This window comes from Neoarius graeffei, chromosome 5 (assembly GCF_027579695.1).
Source record: "Neoarius graeffei isolate fNeoGra1 chromosome 5, fNeoGra1.pri, whole genome shotgun sequence".
NCBI lineage: Eukaryota > Metazoa > Chordata > Actinopteri > Siluriformes > Ariidae > Neoarius > Neoarius graeffei.
The window spans coordinates 28,611,289-28,626,607 of NC_083573.1; positions in this window are offsets into that span (position 1 = coordinate 28,611,289).

Below are 15,319 nucleotides of genomic sequence, written 5' to 3' on the forward strand. Positions count from 1 at the left end.
GGCCCCTTCAAAGTTGTGCGCAGGGTTAACCCTGTCTCCTACCAGCTCCAGTTACCATGAACGCTAAGAATCAACCCCACATTCCATGTTTCCCTGTTGCGGCCTGTATTGTCATCCACGTATGCCCCTGCCCCTAGGAATCCCCTGCCCCCCCCCCGCATCTTCCAGGGTCAGACTGTGTTCACTGTGCATCGCCTGCTTGACTCCTGCCAGGTCCGCGGTGGGCTCCAATATTTAGTGGACTGGGAGGGCTATGGCCCTGAGGAGCGCTGCTGGGTCCCAGCTCGGGACATATTAGATAAGGAACTTTGTTGGGACTTCCATTCGGCCCATCCGGATCACCCTGGGAACGTCAGGAGACGCTCCTGGGGGGGGGGGGGGGGGTCCTGTTAGGACTGGGACTGTTTTGGCCTCTAGAGGCCGCTGTTATTTCCTTTTCTTGTCATGTTTGTTTTGGCCTCTAGAGGCCGCCACTGTTCCTGTGTTTTGTGTTTGTGTTGATTGCCTGTTTGTCTTCATTAGTATCACCTGTTTCCCATTTATTTTGTGTATATATACTCCCTCAGTTCAGTCCCTAGTCACGGAGTCTTTATGCTATGCTGTTAGTGCTAGTTCCCTCTGTCCCATGTACCTTGCCTGTGTCTTAGTATTCTTGGTTTTGTTGCTTTCTTTTGGACTTTGTGGATTTTGTTTTGACCTTTGGATCTTCTGAGTGTTTGAGTTTTTGCCTCTTCTTTTCTTAGTTGGATTTTGGACATTGAACCTTGGGATATTTTTATTTTTGTATATCTTCTGAGCTTTGGATTATTCTTTTTGTTTTTTCCCTTGGATTGTATATATTCTAAATAAACTGTTTCTGATACTCTACTTTCACCTCACGCCTCTGCACTTGTGTCATCCCCCTGGTGGCCTAGTGGGGGTTTGCTGGATTATCACACCAGCGACCTGGGTTTGAATCCCAGCAAAACCCTAACACAGACCTTCTTACTGTGAGGCGACAGCGCTAACCACGCCACCACCGTGTCTTTCATTTTGTACCCTGTTTTTTTTTTAAAGTAAATCCAGAATTTGTCTTTTATGTAGGTTAGATTTTGTGATGCAAAAGAAAGCTGAAGCAATTTCTTATTCATATTTTTTGCAAATGACTGAAGTAAAGTTTGAATACTTACCTGCATGGAAGCTGGAAGCACTGACTGAAATGAAACTGAAACTGGATATGAGCAGGTACTGTGTCAGTAGAATCAGTCTATGTCTATTTAGTCTATGTTTACATTACAGCCTTGAAAGGCCCTTTAGCAGCTGCTTTCAAATCAACATTGAAAGCTTAACACTAGTCCCGCAAACCATTTTCTTTTCTAAATGTCATTTCTTCTTCCAAACATGATTTTCAGAGACATATGAGAATGCATTCCATTTATAAGGTTTATAAAGTTTTAAAGTTTATTTTTTGACTGTAATTTAACTTTATATTCTTTATTTCTGTCTACTGTTATTGCTATGTTTGCAAATGTAAAAATTCTTTTTTTCTTGGACACAATTATTACTTTGGATGAAGACTCTATTCCATGACACATTAAATGATTTAGGCCATTCGGGGCATCAGCAGCTGGAGTTAGCTGTATGTTGACTGTCAGGGGACAACACATTGCAGGTAATCTTAGGGTCTTAATTAAGCCCCATTTTTTAGTTATCCATAATAAAAAAAATGGGTTCATCAGTCAGAGTTAACTTAGAGTAACATTGCAGAGACAAAGTCAAATGGCATAATATGCACAGGCCCCATCCCAATGAGGTGTGGCAATGTACCATAGCTGACAACAGGCCTGGACGAGAAGACGATAGCAGTATGTACCATCAACAAACACTTCATCAACAGCACTAAGAAAATTGTTTGACAGAATGTTCGAAAGTTTTACTGAAATGCATTGAATGCAAACCATCTGGAAACAGCTTGGAGTGAGAGAATGAGCAGTGTTTCCCACCACTCTTTAATATATTAATGGTGGCAGCTGGTGGAAAGGGGCCTTCTGTTTATCATACACATGGATGTATGATGATATCACTTTACAATGGACCACATTTAAGAAATTACATTAAACATATTTACAATTAGTAGTCAATACAATAATAAAGAAATGCATTAAATAAAAACAAAATGACAATCAATATAATCATAACAGAAATCATAATTAAAGATGAAAAGTCAGTGTAGGGGTGTGGGAGACGTTTCTAAAACTGTCCTATGCTTTATATTTTATTGCTATTTCACAAAATTCCTTTAGAAGTTTATTTAAATATTTATTTACAAATTAAATTATTTTAAAACCATAATGATATTTAAATGTACTGTAACATGAACCAGTTTGTCATACAACTATGACTCTCCTGACTCCTTCTTGAATTATTTTACAAGATTATCAACTTGCTCTTGATTGCTCTGCTCTGCAGATATGAACAGAGTCTGCTTGTGATAACAAACTGTGGTTTGTTCAGTTACACTTCTGATACTCAGATTCAGCTGGTCCAGAGCCACACTGAGGATAGCACTGGTTAGTGGACAGTCAGGCTGCAAATCTCTGAGGTCATCAGAAGGGCTTTGGGTTTTAGGAAGAAGGCAGTCTAGAATATTGAAGTCCGGTGGGGGGGGCTGTTTTGAGTTTGTCTTTTTCTAGCCTTTATCCAGCTTGTCAAATGTTGTCTTCAAGTAAGACCACTTGATTTCCTGTGGGCTTCTCTCAAAGATCACAATGACACAGGAATCACATTTTTCTTCTAATGAAATGAGGCGCTTGGCCAAAATTTGTGAAAATATCAATTTTTCTAAAGGATTAATGTTTTTGTGTACCTTTTGACTCCTTAACATACCATTGTATTTTGTCTTTAAGGTCTCAGTCAGTGAACAGCACTTTGTTTTGTAGCACCTCACAATTTCTGTATCAGGTCTGTGTTCTTCATCAGGTAAAGAGTTTATAGCTGTCAGAGACATAATGTAAATTAAATCTCTTAAAGAAAATTACCATATCAAAGATATGTTTTAAAAGTAGGAAGTTTCAAAAACATTTTCTCACTGAAAATGATATACCTGCAACTCTGACAATATGCGTAGAACATAATTATAACTGATGTATGGTAATACAACCCCGATTCCAAAAAAGTTGGGACAAAGTACAAATTGTAAATAAAAACGGAATGCAATAATTTATCTCAAAAACTGATATTGTATTCACAATAGAACATAGTAGTAGAGCTGTTAAGGCCCTATAAACATAAGAATTGTGCACAACATGATAAAAGCATGAAACTTTCAGGGTTTGTTCTCCAGGGCATAACAATTAATTTAAGATCTGGAGGTGCTCTCAGTTTGACCTTGGAGGTCATTTAGAGGTCATCGACCCTTGTTATGTGCAATTTCAATGGACAGGATTAAAAATTGGGGCATTTTATCATAAGTGTGACAAAAATTGTAATTACATGTGGATTTCCATTTTTCTAGGTCATGAGGGTCCATTTATAGTGATATTACACTTAGAAGTCAAGGTTAAGATGAAGGTCACTCTAAGATATATGATGTGTTATGTCAATTTCAACAACTTTTATGATTTTGTAGCATATTGCCAAGCAGTATATACTTTGTAATTGTAAAATGACTTCCAAATGAGTGATACAAGTGATACAGGCCTAATGTGAGTATTCTAATCATTGCAGTCTCCAGAACATGCACAAAGGGCAGTACACTTCAATTCTGCCTTTTTGCATTTGCAGTGACCACAACAGCCCTTTTTGCAACCACAATGCAAAAGCTCATAGCACAACTGTGAGGCCTCAGGTAGTGTTGTCCAAAGTGGCTGCCATCCATCGTCACTGTTAACCCATCCCCAGTCTGAAGGACTTGGCAACTGGGGCCTAATAACCAAGGTAAGGTTCCATACATGAGCCTGATACATGGCTCGTTTGATGTGTTGTCTCAAAACAGCTTGTGTAGGGGGGATGTTTTCCAATGATCTTGACTTTCGTGTGAAAAGATGTTTCAGTGCCTCATTGACACCCACACATGCACTTGTTCTGTCATAAATGAGAACAACAAAGCGTTCCAGCTGTGACAAAGACAGGTCACTCAGTTCTTGTGGCATTTGCAACATTTCGTGAAAAGCCTCCGTGACTTCTGGGTACACAAGCCATGTGTCCCAAGCAGTCTTTTTACCATGGCCACAGAATGCTGATGTTGTATCACAGCCAGTGAAAGAATGAAATGCGAGCAAAGCATCGCTAGTGGAAGGACCAAGAGCAGCAACCACCTTGTGGATGCCAATATAGCAGAAAGTGCTACCAGTTCCAAAGGCTATCCACATTTCTTCAAGGTCAACTTTCTGAAATACAGCTACTGCCAAGATGACCACATCTGAATCCACTGTTCTAACTAACACATTCTTAGGTCCCTTTTTAGCAGCATCTGCCACATGAAAGAATAGCCTTGTGTCTGCCTCCTCTTGAGTGCATGGAACCAAATTACTTACATCACAGTCAACAGGAGAGCTGAGGACATTTTTTTCGTTTCTGGCATAGACTTCTTTGCCAGGAGCTAATGCCATGGCAGCAATTTGAACAGAAAGAAAGTGGAACAATTCTGTTTTGTTTTCACTAACAGATAAGAAATCCTTCCAGCTTAATGATTAAATTTATGTGGTTTACTTGGGTATCTATCAGTTACAGTTCATCTGCCATTTCCCAATTTTACGTTATTATCATTATGTTTTTTGTTTATTTCATTCATTTACCTCTATGGGTGTATATCTATTTATGTTTATTTACTTGATTATGCCTTAATACATGCATATTTATACTTACTGTACATTTTTAGCAAAATTGCTCCCAAAAACACACCTATTTCAGCTCTCATGCATAGAAATGTCCTATTGATGACCTCAATGACCTCTAATTGACCTCCAAGGTCAAACCGAGAGCACCTCCAGATCTTAAATTAATTGTTATGCCCTCAAGAGCAAACCCTGAAAGTTTCATGCTTTTATCATCTTGTGCACGATTCATCTGCTTATCTGCTCTACTATAGACAACATATCAAATGTCGAAAGTGAGACATTTTGAAATTTCATGCCAAATATTGGCTCATTTGAAATGTCATGACAGCAACACATCTCAAAAAAGTTTGGACAGGGGCAATAAGAGGCTGGAAAAGTTAAAGGTACAAAAAAGGAACAGCTGGAGGACCAAATTGCAACTCATTAGGTCAATTGGCAATAGGTCATTCACATGACGGGGTATAAAAAGAGCATCTTGGAGTGGCAGCGGCTCTTAGAAGTAAAGATGGGAAAAGGATCACCAATCCCCCTAATTCTGCGCCGACAAATAGTGGAGCAATATCAGAAAGGAGTTCGACAGTGTAAAATTGCAAAGAGTTTGAACATAATCATCTACAGTGCATAATATTATCAAAAGATTCAGAGAATCTGGAAGAATCTCTGTGCGTAAGGGTCAAGGCCAGAAAACCATACTGGGTGCCCGTGATCTTCGGGCCCTTAGACGGCACTGCATCACATACAGGCATGCTTCTGTATTGGAAATCACAAAATGGGCTCAGGAATATTTCCAGAGAACATTATCTGTGAACACAATTCACCGTGCCATCCGCCGTTGCCAGCTAAAACTCGATAGTTCAAAGAAGAAGCCGTATCTAAACATGATCCAGAAGCGCAGACGTCTTCTCTGGGCCAAGGCTCATTTAAAATGAACTGTGGCAAAGTGGAAAACTGTTCTGTGGTCAGACGAATCAAAATTTGAAGTTCTTTATGGAAATCAGGGAGGCCATGTCATTCGGACTAAAGAGGAGAAGGATGACCCAAGTTGTTATCAGCGCTCAGTTCAGAAGCCTGCATCTCTGATGGTATGGGGTTGCATTAGTGCGTGTGGCATGGGCAGCTTACACATCTGGAAAGACACCATCAATGCTGAAAGGTATATCCAGGTTCTAGAGCAACATATGCTCCCATCCAGACAACGTCTCTTTCAGGGAACACCTTGCATTTTCCAACATGACAATGCCAAACCACATACTGCATCGATTACAGCATCATGGCTGCATAGAAGAAGGGTCCGGGTACTGAACTGGCCAGCCTGCAGTCCAGATCTTTCACCCATAGAAAACATTTGGCGCATCATAAAATGGAAGATACAACAAAAAAGATCTAAGACAGTTGAGCAACTAGAATCCTACATTAGACAAGAATGGGTTAACATTCCTATCCCTAAACTTGAGCAACTTGTCTCCTCAGTCCCCAGATGTTTACAGACTGTTGTAAAGAGAAAACGGGATGTCTCACAGTGGTAAACATGGCCTTGTCCCAACTTTTTTGAGATGTGGTGTTGTCATGAAATTTAAAATCACCTAATTTTTCTCTTTAAATTATACATTTTCTCAGTTTAAACATTTGATATGTCATCTATGTTCTATTCTGAATAAAATATGGAATTTTGAAACTTCCACATTGTTGGGGTTCACCCAGTCGGAAACGGTCAATCGGTCAACTTCTCGGGACCCCCGCCCTCGTACCACCCAGACGTCTGGGACGGAACACCGCAAAAAAACAGAGAACCAGAGATCGGTTTCACTGCTGTTTATTCACAGTTTTCTCGCCAAAGATGAAATATTACAAACACCTTTTATAACAAATTATAATCTCTCTAAACGGCTATTGTGTCTGTCGAATGTGTGTGTGTGTTTGTATGTGACCTCAGAGAGGGGTGTGTGTGTGTGTGTGTGTGTGTGTGTGTGTGTGTGTGTGTGTGTGTGTGTGTCTATGGGAGGGTGTGAGTAAGTGACATCATTTTGATATGTGTGTGTGTGTGTGTGTGTGTGTGTGTGTGTGTGTGTGTGTGTGTGTGTCACATCTTAATTACATCACTGTTCTAATGGAATGTTCAGATGTATGTGTGTGTGTTTGACTTGCGTGCAAGTGAGCAGCTTGATCTTGGAGCAGGTCAAATAATCTCCATCAGTGTGTGTAAATCATAACATAATGACATATTTCTGATTATATGACATGATAGCAAGGTACAGACAGATTTTAAAGGTCTTTGCTTACGTACACCCCTTTTAAACACAGATATGTTATAAGAAAGTAAACAAAAAATAAGAACAAACCTAAACAAAGACAGTCATAAGCAAAACATCTCATATCAAGAATATGTTCTTAAACAATGTCCAGCCGAGACAGAAGGTCATTTTAACTGAACAGAAAGTAATCCTTCATTTTGTCACCATTTTAATAAATTACTGCCTTCTTGGTCAAGAATAATACTTATATAAACCTAACACACATCATTGCATTCCGTTTTTATTTACAATTTGTACTTTGTCCCAACTTTTTTGGAATCGGGGTTGTATTTATGAAAGTTGCATTGTCATATAATGCATTACCACGTGAAGAAGAAGAAGAAGAAGAAGAAGAAGAACCATGACTTTATTCACCACACATACACTTCTGTCTTCTGTTTATGTTGTCTTCATGGTTTCTGACTCACATTTGTATTTTGGATTCTGCCTTTTGTCTTTGCCTCATCTCGCTGGAATAACATCCATCTACTGCCAATTACCTGACACAACACAGCATTTTTGTTTTGAAAATGCTACATTACAGACAGTCAATCAGCATTTTTAACACTCCAAAACATATAGGAAAATAGAGCATTTTAATTTTGTCAAATGCTAAAATGTAATACACTATGTAAAAACACAATTTTCACATTGTAAACAAAGTAAAATGGGCTTATGTTGTGAAACATAATGCTTTTGGTGTTCCAAGGTCACCTCATCTATTCATGGATTGAAAAAGGCATTCAAATGTAAATGGTCACAACTGAAAACTCAAAAGTGTTTATATATATGTCTACTGTATATATAATATATATAAAACCGAGACAACACTGGAAGGGCATCCGCCAGTGTGCAGGACTGATCAACAGTTACCAGAAATGTTTAGTTGCAGTTATTGCTGCACAAGGGGGTCACACCAGATACTGAAAGCAAAGGTTCACATACTTTTGCCACTCACAGATATGTAATATTCGATCATTTTCCTCAATAAATAAATGACCAAGTATAATATTTTTGTCTCATTTGTTTAACTGGGTTCTCTTTATCTACTTTTAGGACTTGTGTGATAATCTGATGATGTTTTAGGTCATATTTATGCAAAAATATAGAAAATTCTAAAGGGTTCACAAACTTTCAAGCACCACTGTACGGTACATGGTGATGTCTCTGTGGCTGTCCCTCTGCCTGCAGAAAAGCCTATTCACCCATTTCTTCCAGGTGATCAAGTATTAGTGTGCAGCCTGGACGAGAATAGCTGTCCTTACTGACTCTCAGTCCCAGTGGATACATGCAAGTCATCTGAAAATGTGTCCTCAATCATCCCTCCCCGCTGACCTCTCACCCAAAAAGGCAGAAGCAATCCAGCAATCAAGAAGTCTTGAAGGGACCTCTTCTCATCTCACCTTTTCATACACATGGATAGTAATTTTTGTTTTAGTTTTCTCATAACAATCATTTATGACCCATATGCTGGCATGAATTGTGAATGCCACTTATATAGCCATACCATTGCAAGACCTTGAATTTAAAGATGAGGAAAATCCAGTGGGATCAGGTATGCATCAGATCCTTTCAGGATCTAAGAGGGCATTAATAGAGAGATCTGTTTGGCATGCTTGCAACTGGTACAGGCTGGTTTGATTGCAATTTGTTTTGGCTGGTTCTAGTTAAATCCTTGAAATTTATCTTTGCTTGCACATCTGCTCTCTGTGTCCATAAGGTTATCCTAACCAGTGATGTAATGCTTCATCAGCCTTTGACATTACCCTTTCATACACAGATAACTTGGCTTCATAAATTACATCTTCCAATAACACCACACTCTTTGATCCCGTCTTCCAATCATTTAGCTCCAACACACTCTTGAATGTAGATATATTCTCATGTTTGTCTTTCAATAAACTGAGAAACATCTCCGAGCAGCTGTGTCCGCATCAGTGAATGTTGCTCCCAGAAATATCCGTGTAGCAGAATCTCCAAGGTGGCATAGGTCTACATTTCTAGATCATACATTTTTCAATCCAACCTTCTTAAGTACAAACAGATCAAAACCTATCACAGTATGAAAGTTGAATTTTTGCCTATTATCCCTTCTTCTGTTGAGTGACCATCATTCATTCTCCCCAGTGAACTACACTCACATTCACATTCATTAGTTGCAAACTGATTAATTCAGTTCACCAAAAATATAAGCATGTTCAATGAACGGCATTCATTTAGCGGGTTCATGCACACACTGCATATTTTTACATTGTCTGACACTGTCTCTCTTGAACTTAAAATGAATATATATTTTTTAATCTGTACAAATTAGCATTCATTTTTTATTATCATCAATTTGAACTTCACACAGTCTCCACTTGAATCTAATTTTTTTTTTTCTTATTCCTATTTTCTGTGGTCCACACATCTTCATTAAATATACTAAAACAGGTCATTTAAGTTATTTATTATTTGCTCAGTTTTATTCTTGCATAAAAGCACACTTATTTTTACACCATCTGATACTGCATCTCTTGAGCATTACACATTCTGCACTAATGCATGTATCACTCGTGTCAAGCATGTACACACATTTTTTTTCTCTTTGTCAGGTGCTCAAACTCTCCCATGCTCAACGTTTGCATAACAATGTAAAGTTGTAATAACTGTGCTGAAGAGGGAAGGATGAGCTTGTGTTGGAGGAAAGAGTAGGGGGCACCCCCTTTGGCTTGGGACAAAAATTCTCACAGTTGAGAATTCTAGTGTTAAAAGTAAGAGCTTTATTGATGCATAGCAGAAATAGCAAGTGCACAAACACCATATCAGTTGTGATGCCTCTTTAGAAGTCCATTGATCTGAAGTTCACTCTGCCTTGCTTCTAGCAGCTGTAAACGCAATCAGTATGGACCCTTTTCACGTGACGTCACGACAAACGCGGCCGCCATTTTGGACATGTACTACCAGTAGTTTACCACAGCCAACATTGAGGAACGGCAGCAAAGAAAGTGTTTATTTTCAGCAAGACTTCCATCATGCCACTATATTGTTGTGCACCTGGATGTAGTAACCATCAACAAACAAGGCAAGGGTTATCATTTTATCAGATCCTGGTAGATGCTGACCGACGGAGAAGATGGATAGTGGCCATAAACAGGAAAGATTGGCAGCCCTCGGCATACCAGCGCTTGTGTAGTGACCACTTTGTTGGAGGTAAGACGAATAAAATTAGCCAGAAAAGGCATTACATTGCTGTTAACATTCTGTGGCGGCGAGTGTGTAACCAAATAGGCTAAAATAACCCATTGTAACCTCTTTGTTCTTCTGTAGTAGCTATTAGCTAACGACATTAGCTAGCGTTGTGTTCCTTTGCTGTTGGTAGACTGTAGGACAGATCAGAGGCAGTGTCCTACAAACAGCACTTAATTTGAGGGGGAGCAAGCCGGAGCGCGCTCCGGAACCTCAGGCGTTGGCTCCGGCAGCTATTTACACTGGATCCGGTGATCCAACACCTCTTTTGACTATGTAACAAAAAAAAAAAAATTAAATAAAAAAATGCAAGTTTATTTAGTGTTAATGTCTGATTTTGAAATCTGTCTTGTTGGTGATTTCTCTCATGAAACGACATCCACAAAATATCTGCAGATGAACTTAATTTGCAGTGTTATTACAAAACATGCCCAGAAGCGCAGCGCCGCGCCCCCCTCTTTTTTCTGCACCGGAGCCGCTCATCCTCTGCGCTCCGGGACCTCCCACTTTACAAATTAAGCACTGCCTACAAATAAGTGTTCAAAACAAGAGGAACATGTATTTGTCTCTTAAATCCAGGCCGTTCCCTGTAATCTGTAACAACGGTTGGAGAAAGCAATGGCAAATAGTGAGTGCACAAACCATAGAAGGTAAACTGTACACAGCGCCAGGGCAGTGTGATGGTATGTCTACTTTTAGATTGTGTTAGCTTATCAATGAACACACTCGTCACTCGACGAGTTTCACGTCTTTATGATGGATACTTAAATGTGTGTTAGGTATTATTGTTGCAGTCTAAGCAGTCATTGTAGCAGCTAGATGAGCGAGAACCGAAAGGGTCTGTGCCATAAACCGTTATTTCTGTACGGCGTTGCTAATGTGTCGTTACTGTTGTTATTTCTCCCTCTGCTCGCCCTGTAAATGCCCTACGTCGCTGGATAGCGAAGGTGTTTTCTGCATCTCGCTCCTTTTTCTTGTATGTTCTCCGTTTGTCGCCTTCCTCGCATTCAAACCAATTCGAGCCGAAGTCCGCTACATGTCCAAAATGGTGGTCGCGTTTATGAAGGTCACGTGACTGAAAAGGGTCTATAGTAGATTCCTGAAAAGAGATATTAGCCAGCTCCAATGATTCCTTCAAGCCTTTAGCTGTTACTCTAGGGTTCTTTACCTCATTGAGGATTCTGCATTGAGCCTTTGAAGTAGTCTTGGCTAGGCACCAACTTCTAGGGAGACTAGCCACAGTACTAAATCAATTAATTTGTCTAACTGTGAACTGATGAATACGTAAAGTCATTGAGATTGCTTTGTATCCCTTTCCAGCTTTATGCAAATCAGTAATTCTTGAGCTTAGCTCTTCTGAGATCTCTCTTTTGTGAGGCATGTTTCACATCAGCAGATGCTTCTTGTGAATACATAGTTTTCACATGACGTCACAGAGTTGGGGATTCTCTAGTGGCGGCCATCTTGTGGGGCAAGCTTACCGTACAGGTCACTGAGCACACATTGTAACGCGCGAGTACAAAGTCTTCAAAAGAACCCAAGCAGGCTATTTAAAGCTAGCAATGGTGCACACCTGTTGTATTCACACTGTCGTAATAGGTCAGATGATGACGTCAAGCGGAGCTTTTATGGAATTCCCACTGTATGGGAGCACGAAGGCAAGCAAACAAAGAAACTCAGCATACAAAGGAGAAATCTATGGCTTGCGAGAATCAACCGCAAGGATTATCAGCCTTCCAAACACAGCAAAGTCTGTTCTGATCATTTTATAAGTGGTAAGTTGTTTAAATAAACAATCAATTGTGTTTGTTTGTTTTTGGAAACCAAAACATCGTGTAAACAATCGCTGGAGAAAGAATGCCTAACTGGAACCGCTGAGTGTACATTTACATTGTACACTGACATGGTACTGTAATACCACTCATCTCATCTCATTATCTCTAGCCGCTTTATCCTTCTACAGGGTCGCAGGCAAGCTGGAGCCTATCCCAGCTGAACTACGGGCAAAAGGCGGGGTACACCCTGGACAAGTAGCCAGGTCATCACAGGGCTGACACATAGACACCCATTCACATCTACAGTCAATTTAGAGTCACCAATTAACCTAACCTGCATGTCTTTGGACTGTGGGGGAAACCAGAGCACCCGGGGGAAACCCACATGGACAACATGCAAACTCCGCACAGAAAGGCCCTCGCCGGCCCCGGGGCTCGAACCCGGACCTTCTTGCTGTGAAGCGACAGCGCTAACCACTACACCATCGTGCCACCCTGTGTAATACCACTAATGGATGTAAAATTTGTCTTAAATCAACTCGATATTATACACACACACATATTTATATGCAGTGTTGAGAGCTCTAAAATTCCAATGTTTACATACCTTGGCTGTAATTAGGACACGACTGTCAATTGTTTTTATATGGTGGACTTCACGGACCCAGCCACAGACAAAATAATTGTATGACTCCAGCGACTTGTATGCTTTGAGGTCGTCAAGTGTGTAGGCACTTTTACTATTCACGAAATAGTTCACAATATCAGGGTATGATATGGATGACAGCCCTGCATAGCCACTTGAAAATGCATCTTTGTCCACTTCGTAGGGGTCAATTCCCCCAATCAAGGCCAGTTTGGCTGCATACCATTGTCGTGAGATGTCGTCCAATGTATCTACAGTATATACTTCCGTTTGCTTGATTTTGCCGACATTGATCTTTATTTTAGAAAACTGACTATATAACTTCATAAATTCGTCCGAGATAATGTAGCCGGTAATGGAGATGGTCCGTTTTGTTTGCCCCACAAGATGGCGGCTGGGGGGCTTTCCCTGGAATGCCGTGATGTCAGTGAAAACTATGTATAGCAAACTCAAAATGTTTGTGTGGAAGCTGCCCTGATGTAGGTGGAGCACAGAAGTACGGCAGGCAGTTGTTAGTGCTTCAAGCATATACGCAGAGCCATGGCCTCACTTTCGTTTATAAATGCCTTGAGACCTCAAGAATGGCATAGGAATAGTTTTAAGCATTAACAATAAATCTAATACAGTCATTTTTATGATTAAAGTGATTGAGTGAATGACCTTCACGTCTGTAACGTCACAGCAGGAAGTCTATTGGTCTCATCATCATTTCCACTATACTAAAACACAAAGCTAACTGCAACTCCGAGCCTCCATTTTGAGCTAATTTATCGTCATGCCACATAGATGTGTTGATGGCCGGTGCAGCAACATGACAGAAGGTGGATTTACATTGAATTCATGGCCCAAGAATGTTCAAACTGCAAAGATTTGGACGTGTTTTGTGAGAAATTCACGGGCACGTTGGGCAACTACGAAGTGGTCTCTCCTCTGCTCTGCACATTTTACTGAAGACTCATACGAAACCTCTGATCTGTTGATCAGAGTGTTGGCTATAAGCCCATATTGAAAGAGGATGCAGTATCAACAATTAAATAAAACTACAAGAAAAGGAAAGTATTTGTTTTATTTATTTATTTTTTTAAAAGTAAAGTGAGTTTAGTTGCACCAGTTTTCCTGGAGTGAGCCGAGGGTTGTTGGTGAAACCCAGGATGGAACGGGATGGGACATATTGCTCGGGCAGTGACCTCCTAAAACTGGTGACATCCCGTTCCATCCCAGGTTTTAGTAATTGCCTGAGCCGAGCAGTAATGTCGGAGTACTCCGTATGGACAAAATAGAGAATGAATGGACCAGCCGTCTTATTTCTAAACTGGATATTGCTGCCATCTCGCCCTTACATGGAAGAAGTGAATGAACAGAGAACTGAACGAACAACTGAAAGTCAGATTGTTTCAAAACAATCGGCCACAAGATCAGCCTTCAAGAAGCAAGAACACAGACGGGTAAGCACCAACTCTCATTTGGATAAAAAAAACAACAAAAACAACATGTTGTTTACCTGCATTTGGATTAATACATATAACTTGTATTGTGTGTTTAAGTTACTGGTATAAGATTATTTAATTTGCTTCAGAATGTGATTGTTTCAGTTCATCTGATTATTTAATTAGCCTTTTACATTTTATCAGTGAAAATGCATGCATGTACATGTATGTTGCATAAGTTATAACACCTATCCTGTTTTAATGAGAGTCAACCCACAGTCAATGAAGTCAACTCAGTCTTATTTGAGCAAGTCGGTAACGGTATTTCTTACTTTCACCATAAATTTTTATTTATATGACTTTGGTCGATAGCTATAAAAGGCCTCGGCCTTAAAACCGGTTACGGCTGTGACGTCATGCACTCAGGCATGGCTAGCTGAGTGGGGCAGCTCAAATGCCAACTTTGCAGTCGATTTTAACTCTCAAAAATATATATTTTTTAAATTCCCATTTCTGCAGCATACAAGAGTCAAGGATGGAGATGCTATCCACTCAGAAATTTAATTAAAAATAAAGGCTCTGTGTATCTGCTTTAAATATACATTTATTTGGCTTTTCAGCATGACACTTTCATGACTGGGACAGTCACGTGCACACACAGACACACACCATCATGTTCTGGTCCCAACCACCACTCCTCTGCTCTCCTACTCCTTTTATACAGCACCATCACTGCAAGAGACACACACACACATTAATTGACAACAGATGTAGCAATTTGGCCACTCACCTTCCCCGACTCCACCCTCCATTCACAAACTGATGCTCGGCCACGCCTCCACTGCCACATACCCCCACCACCTGACTCAAGCTGGGGAGCCATCTGGCCTGCAGTGGATCCCCCCCCCGATGGGACAGGAAGCCCACCACCACCATCTGTGCCCCCGGCCTGTGGACCACCTCAAATTTGAATGGCTGGAGGGCGAGATACCAAAGGGTGATCCGTGCATTGGCATCCTTCATGCGGTGGAGCCACTGGAGGGGCGCGTGGTCCGAACAGAGGGCAAAAGGGTATCCCAGTAGGTAGTACCGGAGGGTGAGGACTGCCCACTTGATAGCCAGGCACTCTTTCTCT